The sequence below is a fragment of the Podarcis erhardii genome (genome assembly GCF_964252035.2).
Source record: "Podarcis erhardii genome assembly, chromosome: 2".
NCBI classification, from domain to species: domain Eukaryota; kingdom Metazoa; phylum Chordata; class Lepidosauria; order Squamata; family Lacertidae; genus Podarcis; species Podarcis erhardii.
In genome coordinates, this window is record NC_138498.1 from 23,694,251 (window position 1) to 23,709,825 (window position 15,575).

A 15,575-nucleotide genomic window follows, 5' to 3' on the forward strand; every position below is an offset into this window, starting at 1 on the left:
TTTTGAGATTCTTTTTCTTTAAAGTATAAAGCAGTATAGAAATTATGATCATGATAATCAGGGCTTTTTATTTCAGCCAGAACTCTCTGGCACTCCGTTCCAGCAATCCTCTCTGGTGGGCACCATGGCCATTCTAAGAGAACGAGGGAGGTGTTTGTGGTGAGTTCCTGCACCTCTATTTCTAGAAAAATGGCACTAGTAACAACAATAGTAATAATGATAAGAATAATAAATAAAATAATGATCATGATAGTAATAATAAAATTTTAATAATAATAATAATATAATGATATAATGATAATAATAAATATTTAAAAATGATAATAATAATATAACCAAGAGAATAATGATAATGATAGTAATAATAATAATTAAAACAGGATTGTCAGTATTTTTTTCTGGGGGGGGGGCGCAGGGGTACGCCTACCCCTAAATGTTTTGTGAATCTTCGTACTTTTGCCCATTTCCTGTACAGTGGTACCTCGGGTTAAGTACTTAATTCATTCCGGAGGTCCGTTCTTAACCTGAAGTACCACTTTAGCTAATGGGGCCTTCTGCTGCCGCCGGAGCACGATTTGTGTTCTCATCCTGAAGCAAAGTTCTTAACCTGAAGCACTGTTTCTGGGTTAGCGGAGTCTGTAACCTGAAGCGTATGTAACCTGAGGTACCACTATATTTATTTTCCCCAATTTGAACTATAAAATGGTGATTTCCTTGAGTCAAAATGAAAGTTCCCCAAAACATATTTTTAGGGGGGAAAGCACTGATGATGATGATGATGATGATGATGATGATAATAATAATAATAATAACAATGATAACAATGATAATGATAATAATACCAACCACCTTGCCTGCCCCCCCATCAAATGCCTCTCTCTCCTTCCTCACCCCCCTCCCCTTATGGCTGAGCAAGCAATTCTGCAGAAGCACGACCTTCCCCCTTCTTGCTTAACTTTTCTCCGCCGTGAGGCGTGTGTGTGAGAGAGAGGGGGGTGGGAAGGACGGGGCTGAGGGAAGAAGAGAACTCCCCCCCCCCGCCGCTCTTTTTCCTTTCCTTCCTTCCTTCCCTCCCTCTCCTCTTCCCCCCTCCCTCCCTCCTTCCCCACAATGCCCTGCGAGGACGTTGACAAGTGGATCCAAGATGGCGTAGGAAAGCAATGACAGGTAAGCCGGGACTTCCCCGTTCCCTCTCGGGGAGGGCGAAGGGCGAGGAGGGGGGCGTGGGCCGACCGAGGGGCTCGGCGGGGCCCCGGGGCTCGGGGCGGGGCCCTCCGGGGTCGGGTGGGGGGCTGGAGCGAGGAGGCCGGAGGCCGAGCGGGGCCGGCGGGAGAGAGAGGGCCCTGGGGGCGCGGAGGGGCCTGCGGGAGCCCAGCAGCTCCGGGGCTGTTTCCCCCTCGGGGGTCCCGGTTGCCTCAGGGCGGGGGGGGGGAGGGGCGAGGCGGGCCGCGGGTTCGAGCCCCGGCCGCTCCGGGGGAAGCGGGACCTTCGAGCTGAGGAAACCAGAGCCACACACCGATGGGTGGGGTGCGTGTTGGCGGGCGGGCGCGTGTTTTGGCGGATATTTTTCTTTTCCGAACAGTTAAAAGCGGGGCATTTCAGGCCGGCGAACGTGGAAGCTTTTATTTAAAGGGCGGGGGGAGTTTAAAAAAAATCAAAACACACAAAAAACCCCACACGCAACTCTTCAGGTTCGCGGGGACCCAAGGGCTCAACTAGACGGGCCAAGAAAAAGCGGCTTATATGCGCGGTATATGCGCGATATAATAACCTCGCGGCGCCAGGGGGCGCTGCCGAGCGACGTCGTCCTCCGCCCCTTTTCCCTGTTTAAATGGACGGCGCTCCAAAGTGCGGGGTGGGGGGTCTGGATCCAGCCCGGGTCTTTGTGGAGCTGAGCAGGGAGGACAAGGACTCCAGGATTTGAACGGGAGGCTTCCCCTCCTATCGACACCCGCCCCCCCCACTCTCCGCCCCTCCATGATCGAAGTTGGAAATAAATACTAGATTAAAATAAAGAAAGAAAAGAAACCAAACGCACGAGAGGTTGAAGGGGTTGCTGTTTCGGAGATGGTTGGGACGGGCATTGGTGAAATCGGAGATTGGGATGGCAGGGAAATCGGTTCTTTTGTAAGCAGGGAAAAGGTTGGTGCCTGGAAAAGTAATGGCGTGGCAAGCCAGCGCAGGCCGTGCGTGGGGAGTAAGGGAAAGTTGTGACCTTGCACCCTTTCCTAAGTGAAAATGTCGATGGAAGCAAGTGAGATTTTCAAATGGAAAAAAGTTCTATGTCACAGAGGCTTGCTTTTCTGTGGTGGTTCAAATACTATTAATTTTTAGCATTTTGATACACCTTAAACTAAGGCAGGGTACTTTATTTATTTTTTTTTTTTTTGCAACACCCCTCCCCTTTGCAACTAGACTTGCTTGCACAAAAGTTGATGGCCAGTATTCGTTGTACTTGGAATAGGCCCATTGAAATCAAGGGAGTTTAAAGTAAATTAAGTTAGTTATTTTAAAGAGTCTTCTCTGAGTATGATGAACATAGGATGTTGCCCCAAAGAACTAAGCTTTGTGAAATACAATGTTAAAAAACAACAACCTTGATTGTAACTTGCTGAGTAGGGATAGCTTATGGAAAGGAATTTTCTTTCCAGTGGAAGCTATATTTTGGGCTCAAGGCCTGCCAGGATTTACTACATAGTTTAGCCACCAGAAATAACAATGCTGTTCAGGCTTGGAACTCAAAACAACTTTACAGTTATGTGTGACTGAAATTAAGGATATGTTGGTGAAATAGTTTAAGCAAGGAGGGAATATGCTTGTGAGTGTAGTGCAAACTGGAAAAAAAGGCTTTCTGAGTAACTTGGCTGAAGCCACACCTGAGAAACATCCTAAAAAGTAAGAATTACCATTTCAGTACAGTATTAAAAGTAACTTTGACTGAATATTAGAGTGACATTATTTGCAGGGTCAAATATGCTGTGATCACAAATGCTGTGAATGAAGCTCTTCACTTTATTAAGGGTGCAATTCAGCACACACTTTCAAGGAAGTAAGTGAATTCACTGATCTGAGTAGAAAGGTATAGAATTTGAATGTCCATGTAGTTTGTGGAAATAAACCTTTTAATTTGAGGAGAAGCCCAAAACCATAGCAGTTATTTTGTGTAAATTTTATTCTATGATTATTCATTTAGTAAAAGCGCAGCTTATTTATTTCATAAAATTTATTCGCTGCATGACTATTAAGAAACAAACCTCAAAGCAGTTTACAAATTTTGAGACGTGGTTGTGTAGCAGCTGGCTTTTTTGTAAGATACATACAAGCAACATTTTCTCTCTCCCAGGGTCCAGAATCTTGTATTGTAAATGGTAAACATAATTTCTAGTGGTTAAATGATTATTATTTTTAAAGTTAAGCACTTTTAGAGCTAGAATATAGCAAAGACTGAAAAAAAATTGTAACTTTTTATATTGTATTTGCTTAGATAGGTTTTCTAAAAAGAACTAATTACCTATGTCAGCAAACAACAGTTTCAACAGTTCCCAGACTTAAAGCTAAGGAGCCTACTAATGGAATTCCTTTGATGTCTTTGGAGTCACGTGATGGTCCCACCCGTAGTTGATTCTGCTGTTATGCCATAATGCCTTCATGGTTGTTGCTGATACCCTCTGTTGCTGATCTTCCTTGTAATCCTCCCACTTTTGAGAATTATTGTACTACGGCTAACTTAAGTATAATGAAATCTATGGGCTGAAGGACTTTAATCTTAGCAGAGCTGGTTATGTAAGCAACGCCTTATTTGCAGCGAACTTTCATGTGGATCTGGTTTAGGCTCATAGAAAATATTCACAGTGCACCAAATGCATAGTGGTGAACGAGTGAGGAAGTTGATGGCTGCTGTAACAACATTTATATGCTACTTTCCCACCACTCACTGGCCCTCAAAGTGGCTTGCAGTTGATAATTTAGGGTTCTGTTGGAAGCGGCTGCCCAGAGTGGCTGGGGAAACCCAGCCAGATGGGCGGGGTATAAATAATAATTTATGATGATGATGATGATGATGATGATGGATAACATACATAAAATTCTGGTGACAGCCCCCACAATCATCCATGCATTTGCTAGGTCAGCCTTCACCAATCCCATTAGCTCCACCCAGCACTATGCCCATCTGTGTTATGGGTATAGTGGTGCTGATCTCCCTTGTGAATTCATTGAGATAATGTCTGTGAAGAGTGCTTCGTAAATGCTAAATATTATTAATATTTTATTATCTTTTTTCCAGTGTAAGAAAGTACCCCATCTGTGCCATAGATATAGGACCATCAGGCAGATCTCCCTTTGGCTGCTTTGTAGCAACAGAGCAGATGCCTGAATGCAGCTCAAGAAAGAATGAATGAAAAGGAAAAGAACTCAAAAGAAGAGATGCAGGCCTCAAACTGGTGTTTGGTAGGATCCTTTTTTAATTTGGCAGAGTAAAACCTATAAATTTTCTCAAGTATTTCAATTTGTAAACTTCCATGGGGAGAATAACCAGATACATTTTTTCCTGATGGAAGAATCCCTTGAGAGTAAGGTACCTAAGGCTGCAATATACTAAACAGGGAGTAACGCTATAATACGAAACTTACTTACTTCATTGAAATCAGTGGCACTTGAATCTGAGTAGGTATTCATAACATTGTGCTGTAAGCCTCATTGAACACAATTGTACTTCTGAATAAACAGATACAGGGTTGCACTGTAAGGAAATAATCTTTGTAGGAAGATAATATCTTATCTTGTTACCCTGATGAAGATTTCTGATCACCTTTGGGCAGACGGTGGTTTGACTCTGCTGCAATACAATTTTTCTACCAAGCACCAATTTGAGGCTTGTCTCATTTTTTGAATATAGCTCAAGACAACTCTTTTTATTTACATACACATCTATTCTACAACTTAATGTATAGCATAATGGGTGGAATTAATTTTTGAACTAAGTATTACAAAGTCAGAGAGTTGGAAGCGGCCTCAAAGTTCAACTAGTCCAACCCGCTGCTGATGCAGGAAACCTATCCCTGATAAGGGTTTTTAAACAGAGGCTGGATGTCCATCTAATGATGAAGAAGCCATCATCTTCTGAGGCAGTCTGTTCTGTTGTCAAACAGCTAGCAGCATCAGGAAGTTTTAACGCTTAGTACAAATAAATTTTCTTTGTCATTTGAACCCATTGGTTTGGGGCCTACCCCTCGCAGATGTTGTTGCTCACCCTGCAAGACAGGGAAGTGTTATCTTCACTTTTATAAACACAACACAAAATATTGTACAGGTGCTCCCATTTAGAGTTTATGTTTAACCATCGCTACACATTCACATTGACTATTTGTATACCACAATCATAGGCTAGTTGGTGTGCTGCTCAGTGGCAAATAGGACGTGTTGCAGAGGCTTTATTTGGATCTTCTGTTAATAATCTTGTGAATCACACTTGCTCTATTTCATTCATGCAATTTTTAAACCACTTAATGAAATAAAAATATTTAACTGCTTTATATAAGCACAGTAAAAATACAGTGGTACCTTGGGTTAAGTACTTAATTCGTTCTGGAGGTCTGTTCTTAACCTGAAACTGTTCTTAACTTGAAGCACCACTTTAGCTAATGGGGCCTCCTGCTGCCGCCGTGCCACCAGAGCACAATTTCTGTTCTCATCCTGAAGCAAAGTTCTTAACCCAAGGTACTATTTCTGGGTTAGCGGAGTCTGTAACCTGAAGCGTATTTAACCTGAAGCTTATGTAACCTGAGGTACCACTGTACAATAGTACAGTGAAATCTTGGTTCTCGAGCATAATCCGTTCGACTCCCACAATGTTCAAAAACCAAGGCGCAGTGGCTTCCGAAAAATGTTCGAAAACTGGAACACTTCTGGGTTTTCGGCATTCAGGAGCCGATTTGTTTGTCAACTAAGCCATTCGAGAACCAAGGTTCCACTGTATTAAAATAAACCTACCTACAAGCTGGAAAGAAAAAACCCAAAACTATATACCACGGATAAAACTGAGCAGTACATAGAACAGAGAATTAAAATACAAGTCAGAGTCCATGAAAGCTTGTGTAAACATGGAAATGTTTAAGAGGTGTTTGAAGGTTATTATTGCCTCTGCATCATATATTACAGTGATGGAGGGCATTCCAGAGAATGGGGGCTACATAACCAAGAAGGTAGTCTTCCACCTTGTCACTATGTGACGCAGGTGGCGCTGTGATCTAAACCACTGAGCCTCTTGGGCTTGCTGACCAGAAGGTCAGCAGTTCGAATCCGTGTGACGGGGTGAGCTCCTGTTCCTCTGTCCCAGCTTCTGCCAAACTAGCAGTTTGAAAGCATGCCAGTGCAAGTAGATAAATAGGTACCCCTGCGATGGGAAGGTAAACGGCGTTTCCGTGTGCTCTGGTTTCCGTCATGGTATTCCGTTATACCAGAAGCATTTTAGTCATGTTTGTCACATGACTTGGAAAGCTGACTGTGGACAAACGCCGGCTCCCTTGGCCTGGAGATGAGCACCATACCCATAGTCACTTTTGACTGGACTTAAATGTCCAGGGCTCCTTTACCTTTACCTATTCTGCTGGTCAGGGAATAACTAACAGGGACTTCTCAGGAGGTCATAAAGATTGACTAGGGGTGGTATTCTGCTAGGTATTTTGGTCCAAAGTCGTTTAGGGTTAGATGGCTCAGTATCTAGAGCCATCTCTGTATGAATCCTATTCATATTGTCTTGTTTGCAGTGATTTATAAGCCTGCACGGAAACCTTTTTTGGCTGGACGGTGGGATGAAAAAAATCTTATGTGGTGTGATGTAGCAGTCTTCTGCCTATGCTAGGTATAGTGCCTATACTTTACTGCCATGGCTGCATGCTTCATGGTAGTTGCACCCTCCACCACATGCTAGTGGAAACACAGTCCCCATCTTCCAGAAAAGGTAGGTGTATAGTTGCACCTCCATTGCATTTTCTCTTTCAGCGGCTAGGAAAGGAAGGAGAAAATGCACAGCTAGTCAAAATCAGTGTTGTACTCTTAGAAAGCTCTTTGAGCAATAAAGTAAACTGGTATTCACAATTTACTTAGGATCTACATTTGATTCCTGAGCATGGTTTGGCCTATTTTTTTAAATAAAAAAATAGACTTTATTGCTCATCCACATAGGTGCTCCTGCTCATTCACATTGTGCTAAACCATGACTTTGTGTAATGTTTGAATATGGCTGATAGCCCAGATTCCGCTAACCTGGTGCACTAGCAGAAGCCAGTGCAAGAACTCCTGTTAGGGCAACAGGATTTCCCATCACTCCTCACCTTGCGTGCCCCTGTGCCTTCCCCAAATTTAGTCTGGAGGGTCAGGAGAACTCCTAGAACAGCATGCTGAGAAAGGAGATAGAGGTTGTTCCATTGAGCAAGCAGAAACGCTTGCATTTAGAAAAGGATCACCTTAGTGCGATGTTTAATTCCTCCCAACGTGTGGTGAACTTGACTGGCCAAGTCTTGTCTAGATTTTTTTTTTTTAAATGCTTTAAATAGCTTGCAATGTTATCTCAGAAAGGGTAGAAGTATTTTGGGCATTAATCTTTAGTTTTAAATTTTTAAAACAAATGTTACTGGTTCATGCATCTGATCATTTAAAAAAAAATTGCAGCATATCAAACAGAGTTAAAATAGACCTGCTACTGCTTTACATTGGGCTTCGCATTGAGCTCAGTTATATTTGTATTCCAAACTATTTATACTATTCATATCTATCTAGGAATTAAACAGGTTCAGCATCTCAAAGTGGATGGCGATAAAGTCACATCCTAATATACTCTGACACTTCTTTGCTATTCTGGAAATGTGATAATGAAAGCACCCTGCATTTTCATTGTGGTTCTGGCTTCATTTGAGCCATTGCAGCCACTTCAGGGATTCCATACACAAAACACATGGTGTTCATAGCTTTCCCTATTTCCCCCCCTTCATGACACATTGCTCACTCACCTTTCACAGTGTATCTTGCTGGTGATAAACACAAAACAAGGCCTTGTTTCATCCATTGGTGATTCCAATTGTTACTGCTGTCTTAAACCTTTTCACAAAAAAGCAAGTTCCAATGCACGTCAAAGTGCAAGTAGACAAATAGGTACCACTCCAGCAGGAAGGTAAATGGTGTTTCCGTGCACTGCTCTGGTTCGCCAGAAGCGGCTTAGTCATGCGGGCCACATGACCTGGAAGCTGTACGCCGGCTCCCTCGGCCAATAAAGCGAGATGAGCGCCACAACCCCAGAGTCGTCTGTGACTGGACCTAACGGTCAGGGGTCCCTGTATCTTTACCTTTATGTAGCCCATGCCAAGCAGATGTCAGGTAACTACTGGTAGGGACTAGTTCATATTTTGAGGGGGGGAAGAAGGCACGTTGTGCACACTCTGTACAATTGCTCAAAGTTGACAGATAAATGAAGATGACACATGCTCTCTCTGTTTACGTGTGTGTGTGAGAAAGTGAGTGCCACAGAAATATGCATATCCTTTCATCATGCCTACACACAGAGACATATCAGCATCTTTCAGATATATTAGCATGTTTCAGTATGTGTGTACTTACAGTATTTGAAGTCAGCAGTGGGGCATTTAAATAAAGAAGCTTGCCCGCATTTCTGCTAATTCATTAGAAATTCACCTTGTCTGTTGCCCTCATCGGGAAGTTGGACTTGTAGAAGCTTGCTGAGATGAAGATTCACACAACTGAGTATTATTATTATTACATTTATATAGGCATGGATACTCAGAACTACAAGTGGAAGGAACTTTGTGGAAGATGCCACTGACCACTTTTGTCCTTTCCCAGCAGCCACTGCACTGCATCCCATGCTATTCAAAGGGGGCTACTGACCCTCTGGATAATTTATTCAAGGAGCGCAGGGAGCTGAAAATTTATTTTGCAAGCTCTCTTCTACTCAAGTTTCTTGGAATCCAAAATCATAAACTTTTTTACTTAAAAATAATCAAAGCACTTTAAAACAAACAAACAAAAAAAAGAGAACAGCGTGTAAAAACAAACCATGCAGGAGAAGCTTTAGTGAATCAGTGGGTCGTATGCAAAAGTGTCCACAAACAAGCAGAATGGACTTCAGTGCATACAGTTGGATTTCCTCTTCCCTGCAGCTCCTGTGCATGCCATCAGAATCTGCTCCCAGTAGTGGAGCATGTTCCCATGGAGCCTGGGGCAGGGCGCGGAGGGTGAAGGAACCAGCTGCACATGGCCAGCCCTCACTGTTGGAACACTCGCCACAACAGCTATGTACCCTTCTCATGCACCCTCCCCAAACGGCTTTGCAAGGAGTGTTTCCATGGCGGGGCTCAGAGGGCGAACAAAGCCTGCTGCTCCAGACTGCCGCTTCGGTGGTGAGGGCTTGCCTAGTGCAGCGGGCTCCGTTCACCCTCTGTGCCCCGCCATGGAAGCACTCCTTGCAAAGCCGCTCGGGGGAAGGCGTGTGAGAAGGGCACAACAGTTATGCACCCTTTGATCCCAGCCTCACCTTTGCAAGGCTGAGGCCCTTCTCATGCTCCCCTCCCTGTGTGCTTTTTCCCAGCCTCACAAAGCCACGCAGGGCTGACTTGGAGGGCGGTGTGAGCAGCATGCACCCAACCCAAAATTCACCCGGGGCAATTGCCCTGGCTGCTTCCCCCCCATGCTACACCCCTGTCTGCTTCAGAGGATTTGGGAACTCTTAAGACCAGATTTGGGGCTGTAGTGGGGAGGAGAAGAAAGTAAAGTCCTATTGCATGAGCAAAAGTCTGCTCATGCAACGATTTATTGACTTTCTGCTATGGAATCTTTATTTTTTCCTAGAGAATGTAACATAAGAATATAAGAAGAGTTTGCCGGGTTGGGCCAATGGTCCATTTAGTCCAGGATCCTGTTCTCATAGTCTCCAAATAGATACCTATGAGAAGCATGCAAGCAAGACCCGAACACAAAAGCACTCCTCATTGCAGCAACTAGTCTTGAGAACCACACTGTCTGTAACTGTGGAAGGCAGAACATAGACACCCAGGCTAGAAGGCATTGATATTCTTATCCTCCATGAATTTTTCCAGTCCTTTTTTAAAAGCCGTTCAAGTTGGTGGCCATCCCAGCCTCATGTGGGAGCGAATCCCATAGCTTGCTTCTGCCAGTGGGAGATCTATAAGCAGAACTCCATTCATGGGAATCTCTGCATATAAATCAATGTATTTAGAATTGTAAAGTCAGAGTAAGTTTGAGATCAAGGGAGCATTAACAGTTACACGCAGGGGGTAGGTTGTTAATCTGTCAGTCTCGCTACCTGCAAAAGGAATAGACGTTGCTGTGTTAAAACTGAAGTCCTTTGCTGAGTCGTAAAATAGGTCTGTCTTTTAAAGTGATCTAAGTTAGCTTTGCAAGTCCTACTGTGATTTTTTTAATGATACAGTCTCCAGAAATACATCTGGTATTCAGAACAGACTGAATTAGCTGAATGTTGTGTAATTCTTTGGGTTTGCAATGCCTGGGGACTATGTCTCGTGATCTTGCCTGTTTATAAAGGGACCATACTTCCAAGAGATTTAGTGGGTAAACAGTGAAAGGATAAGGGAAGCAGGATAGTTGATCTGCATGCTTGTATGTGTTCAAATTGCCAGAAGTATTAAGCAAATTTCATATTCTCTAATTTGGAGGAACATGCTCCAGATTTCTAGTTACGTATATGGGTGGTATTCAACTAAGTTTTACTTAGAGCACACCTGTTGAAATTAATGGTTCTAACTTAGTCACGTTCATTAATTTCATTTAGCCTACTCTGAGCAGGACATGTGTAGCCTGTGTGGGAGCAAAGGATACAAACAAGATAGCTATCCACATATTGTTGACAAACTTTCTTTTTTGGAGATTTGCTTTGGCCTGCTACTGGTGTCCAATTAAACGAGTCTTCTTCAGCTCCCTGTTTGAGTGGTGATTCTGAATCACAGCTAGAATTGTCCTCTGTATTGCTTGCTCTTTCTCTCATTTTGAAAATATGTCTATCCATACTACTATACTACACAACACTGAAATGTTAAAATCTTTCTTTGATTGTCCTTGAATCTTCCTGCCACACTTGCCATCCTCTTCAGCCACACCAATGTGGTGTGTCACACCCTTTGAGAACCCCTATATTAAAAGAAAACTGGTTGCTGCAGAAGATGAGTATATTTGTTTTGTACTTATTAGCTGCTATCTTAACTGAATATAGAAATGTTTGTTCATTGGAAAATTACTTTTCCATTGAACTGTTAGTTCAGCAATACAAGGGTTATGAAGATTTCAGAGACAGTGGACAGTTATACAGTCATACCTCGGGTTAAATATGCTTCAGGTTGAGCGTTTTCGGGTTGTGCTCCGTGGAGACCCGGAAATAACGGAGCACGTTACTTCCAGGTTTCGCCGCTCATGCATGCGCAGATGCTCAAGCAGTGAATCGCGACCCACGCACACGCAGATGTGGGTTGCGTTTGCTTCAGGATGCAAGTGGGGCTCCGGAACAGATCCCGTTCACATCCCAAGGTACCACTGTACTTCTGTTCCTACCCAGCTTCAGAGGAAACATACTGCTGTGCATTTTCAGGTGGCATCTGGGTCCACAACAAAATATTAGAGGGATATGCTGAATTCCTTTCCAGTTCCTAGTGCACACTGATGTATTGGTGGCTGTGGGAAGTAAACAGGAAGCTTTGGTAAGTAACAGATAGGTGTTGCTAGGTTTGTACTTGTGTTGTGTCACTGATCAATTTGTCAGACAAAGCACTGCTAGTTGGATTGTGTAATACAGCTTCACTAAATACAGAAGAAGGAGAGTTTCAACTTGGAAACTTTTCAAATTGGCTTCATATAGAATGGGCATAATGTAGAAGTAAATTTGTTAAAGTATACGCAAACTAGACTAGCTGTGAGCAGTATGCCACTGTTTGAGAACGCCTGTTTTGGGAGTAAAAGTCTAGCTCTGTGCTGGATGCTATATTTGCCCCATACTATATTGTAAAAATTCAGACTTGTAATGCTATCATGGAGATATGTCCCTTTGGTGCAAAACTCTATTTCAAATCTCCAACCATATTTTCTCTAATAGTCTACAACATTTTGAAGAACTGTCCAGCTGACCATGTTTAGGTTTAAACACATGTAACTGGAAAAGTGTTCTGATGATTCAGTGGGGTTCGTTTAGACGCAGTGGTGTCCAAACTTTTCCCAAAGAGGGCCAGATCTGATGAAGTGAAGGGCCGTGAGGGCCGACCAAAGAGCCAACCAAAGTTGCTTACCTTTTTTTTAAGGATTGAAGTAGTTGAGGTTTTTTTAGGATTTTACCCCAGGAAATAAACTGCCACAGGGGCTGGATTAAACCGACCGGTGGGCTGCATTAGGCCCCCGAAACGGACTTTGGACATGCCTGGTAGAGGTAGTTGATAAAATCTGACATAATAAATAGGTATTCTCCATCTTACTGATATAAAAAGAAACCTCAGAAGAAACCAGCTTATCTATATAAGTTACAGTTACAGGTAATTTCATAAGTACTACCCAGATGAATCAGTAGTGTTAATATGTTGATAGAGACATGTTTTGTATGCGTTCTGATAGGGCAATGGTTTTTAAAGTGTAGTCTAGGGAGGTCTGAAATCCCTTGGCAGCTTATCAGGGGAAAAGTAATGAAGGTCAATACTTCCAGAGACACAACTTGCTCAGCATTACTATGCAGCTGTAGGGGCATATTCCGTGTTCACGCAGGACAGAAGCAAGGACCAGCAGGCCTGCTATGTACCATAATGAACACTGCACACTATGATATGCCTCAAAATCCTCTAATAATAGGGATTCCTCGGGAGAAAAGCTAATGAGGAAAGGGTTTTCTGAAGGTAGAATCAAAATCACTGTGCTGGGTGCTCCTTTTCAAAACTGGATTTTGATTCCATTTTGAGTTAGTGGGATTCCCTCCCACAATACTTTCTAAAGTTTGGGATTTAAATGCAAGAGTAATAATCCTCTAAGAATTTTTTTTTGGGGGGGGGCAGTAAATGTCTTCATTATGAAATATGTTTTGTAAGTATGTTTCTAGACTTTGAATCTGGAATGCTTGATGAGGGATTTAAGCTAAACAGCAAAGTGTTGCTCCCCTCCTTTATGCAACATTTACAAACCCAAAGCTGTAGTATTGAATTTTTATAGTATTTCCAAGCTGCTTGACTTAAAACGTTTCTGCAAGTTTGCTTGCAATGAAAATTGAATTATTTTTATAACATTAGAAGTTAATTACGCCTTCAACCCAGAAACTGTAGAAAATAAATAAAAGATGAGAGATGCTTCTAATGTGGGCTCGATTTGTGGGTGTGTTTAATTGTTTGCACTCTACTTTTAGTGGGGGAAGGGATTAGCAAGCTGCTAGCACGCGAATAAGAATTAGTCCTTGTGAACAACATACTTCTATAATCCTGCATACACTTCACCACTTAACTGTCTCTGTTTCATGGCCGCTGGCTTTTAGGACGGTATGATCACATCTTATGCGGGGGTTCGGTTCCAAGAGTTCTATGCATGCACAAAAATCTACATATTGGTTTCTAAAGGATTTTCTTAGAGTGATTTTAATGTGATGCTAGGAATGAGGATTTCAGGGTGCCAGTTGATCTGTTTTATGCTCTGACAGTTATGAGTAGTTCATGTTCAGCAAAGTTGACTGTTATAGTTGGGAGTCCTCAGGTGGATGTAATTCATTTAAGTGATACAGTGCTGACTGAAACATACCGGTACTTACTCGCCTCCATCCCTTTGCATCCCCCCCACTCATACACAATTCTGTTGTTGGCTTACTTGGATGAGTTGTCTTAGCCCTTGCTGTGCCCCACAGACACCTGTGTGCGCGTGTGATTGCAGCCATCATTCCACTGTAGTTATGGCCCCGATTCTCACTTTAGAGCAAGGATGGGGGAAACCTGTTGTCAGATATTGTTGGAATGCAGTTTCCACTAGCCCCAACCAGCTTGACGTATGGTCAGGGTTGAGGGGAGTTGTATTTCAACAACAGTTGTAGGATCATAGCTTCCCCACTCGTTCAGTGTATTTGGGGGTGTATAGCATGTTAGGGAGACTTGGCAAAATGGGTCTTTGCAACTGGGTTCTATTAAAGGAATAGTCCCATACCAGTTGTTCTGATTTATATTTAAAGGAGCCAAGCCTCCCGAAACATTCCTCTCATTTTCTATTGCACTATGTGAAACAGTAATAAAGGGAATAGCTCTTCTGTACGTGCCACTATGTTACACCGAGGACTTTCTCTTTTTGAAGATCAATCTGGGGAAAAGCTGTTCACACTGTGCTGTTCTGTATTGAATCCAATTAAAACCCTTGCCAATCTGCTATTATTGATAAGGAGGTCAATTGAAATCCTGCTTATATCTTCTTCATTGATCAGTGTGTTCAACAGAGGTAAATATAAAGCAAGATATGTTGCTGTGACGTTCACCAGTTGGCGAGGATGATGGCAGGAGGGAGCAAGGTTTTCTTCTTGCTGAGCAATTCGGAAGAATATTTTGCCTAATATCTCTCAAATGACAGAGACTAGAAACTTCGTTGGAAAAAAGTAAGCTATGAAACCAAATTACTGATCTATTCATTGGGCAATGAGTTGCATTACAAAATAAGTCAGAACTTGAATAAGTAGGCAGGGGTAGCCATTGTGCCACCCAGATGTTGTTGGACTTCACCTCCCATGAGCCCCAGACAGCATGGCTAATGGTCAGAAATGATGGTAGTCGTAGTCAGTGACATCTGGAGGGCAGCATATTGGCTACATTTGAACTATGACAACACTAAGCTTGTGGGTGCTTGCTATGTCACCATGCCAGTTTCCAGCAAAAGTATGACAATGCTTGAAAAAAATTCAGCAAGTGCTCTAAGGCTAGAGTAGGGTTGCTAATTGGCCTTACCTATCTCTTTCCAAATTATGTACAAGAAGTAAGCTAAAAGGTAAAGGGCCCCTGGACCATTAAGTCCAGTCAAAGGTGACTATGGGGTGCGGCACTCATCTCGCTTTTCAGGCCAGTGGAACCAGTGTTTGTCCACAGACAGCTTTCTGGGTCATGTGGCCAGCATGACTAGACTGCTTCTGGTACGGGACACTGTGATGAGTGCCAGAGTGCACGGAAACGCCGTTTACCTTCCTGCTGCAGCGGTACCTGTTTTATCTACTTGCACGTGTGCTTTCAGACTGCTAGGTTGGCAGGAGCTGGGACAGAGCAACGGGAGCTCACCACTGTCATGCGGATTTGAACCGCTGACCTTCTGATCAGCAAGCCCAAGAGGCTGAATGGTTTAGACCACAGCACCACCCACTCCCTTGCACAAGAAGTAGATTTACATTGGCTAATTTTGCTTTGCATTTGGAGGAGCAACTCCTTTCAATATTCTCAACTTCCACTTTCATCCTTGCTCAGAGGATGTCATTTGAGATGCAGTTTTAATGTGACCAAGTAAGAAGGAATATGTCTACCCATTCTTCTTAATATCTTTGCTAGACT

At 43.0% G+C, this 15,575-nt stretch overlaps 1 protein-coding gene across 3 annotated transcripts in view; it reads left to right on the plus strand.

Moving 5' to 3' along the window:
• The first annotated feature begins 1,073 nt into the window (after positions 1 to 1,073).
• HELZ (helicase with zinc finger) overlaps positions 1,074 to 15,575 on the plus strand; it is a 122,547-nt gene continuing 108,045 nt past the window's right edge. For 2 of the 3 annotated variants that reach the window (XM_081849491.1, XM_081849493.1), the window contains exons 1-2: positions 1,102 to 1,167; positions 4,286 to 4,449. The gene's annotated coding sequence lies outside the window, so the exon portion shown is untranslated. Of the gene's footprint in view, positions 1,168 to 4,285; positions 4,450 to 15,575 lie in introns of all 3 variants that reach the window. The other variant, XM_081849492.1, reaches the window with a different exon arrangement.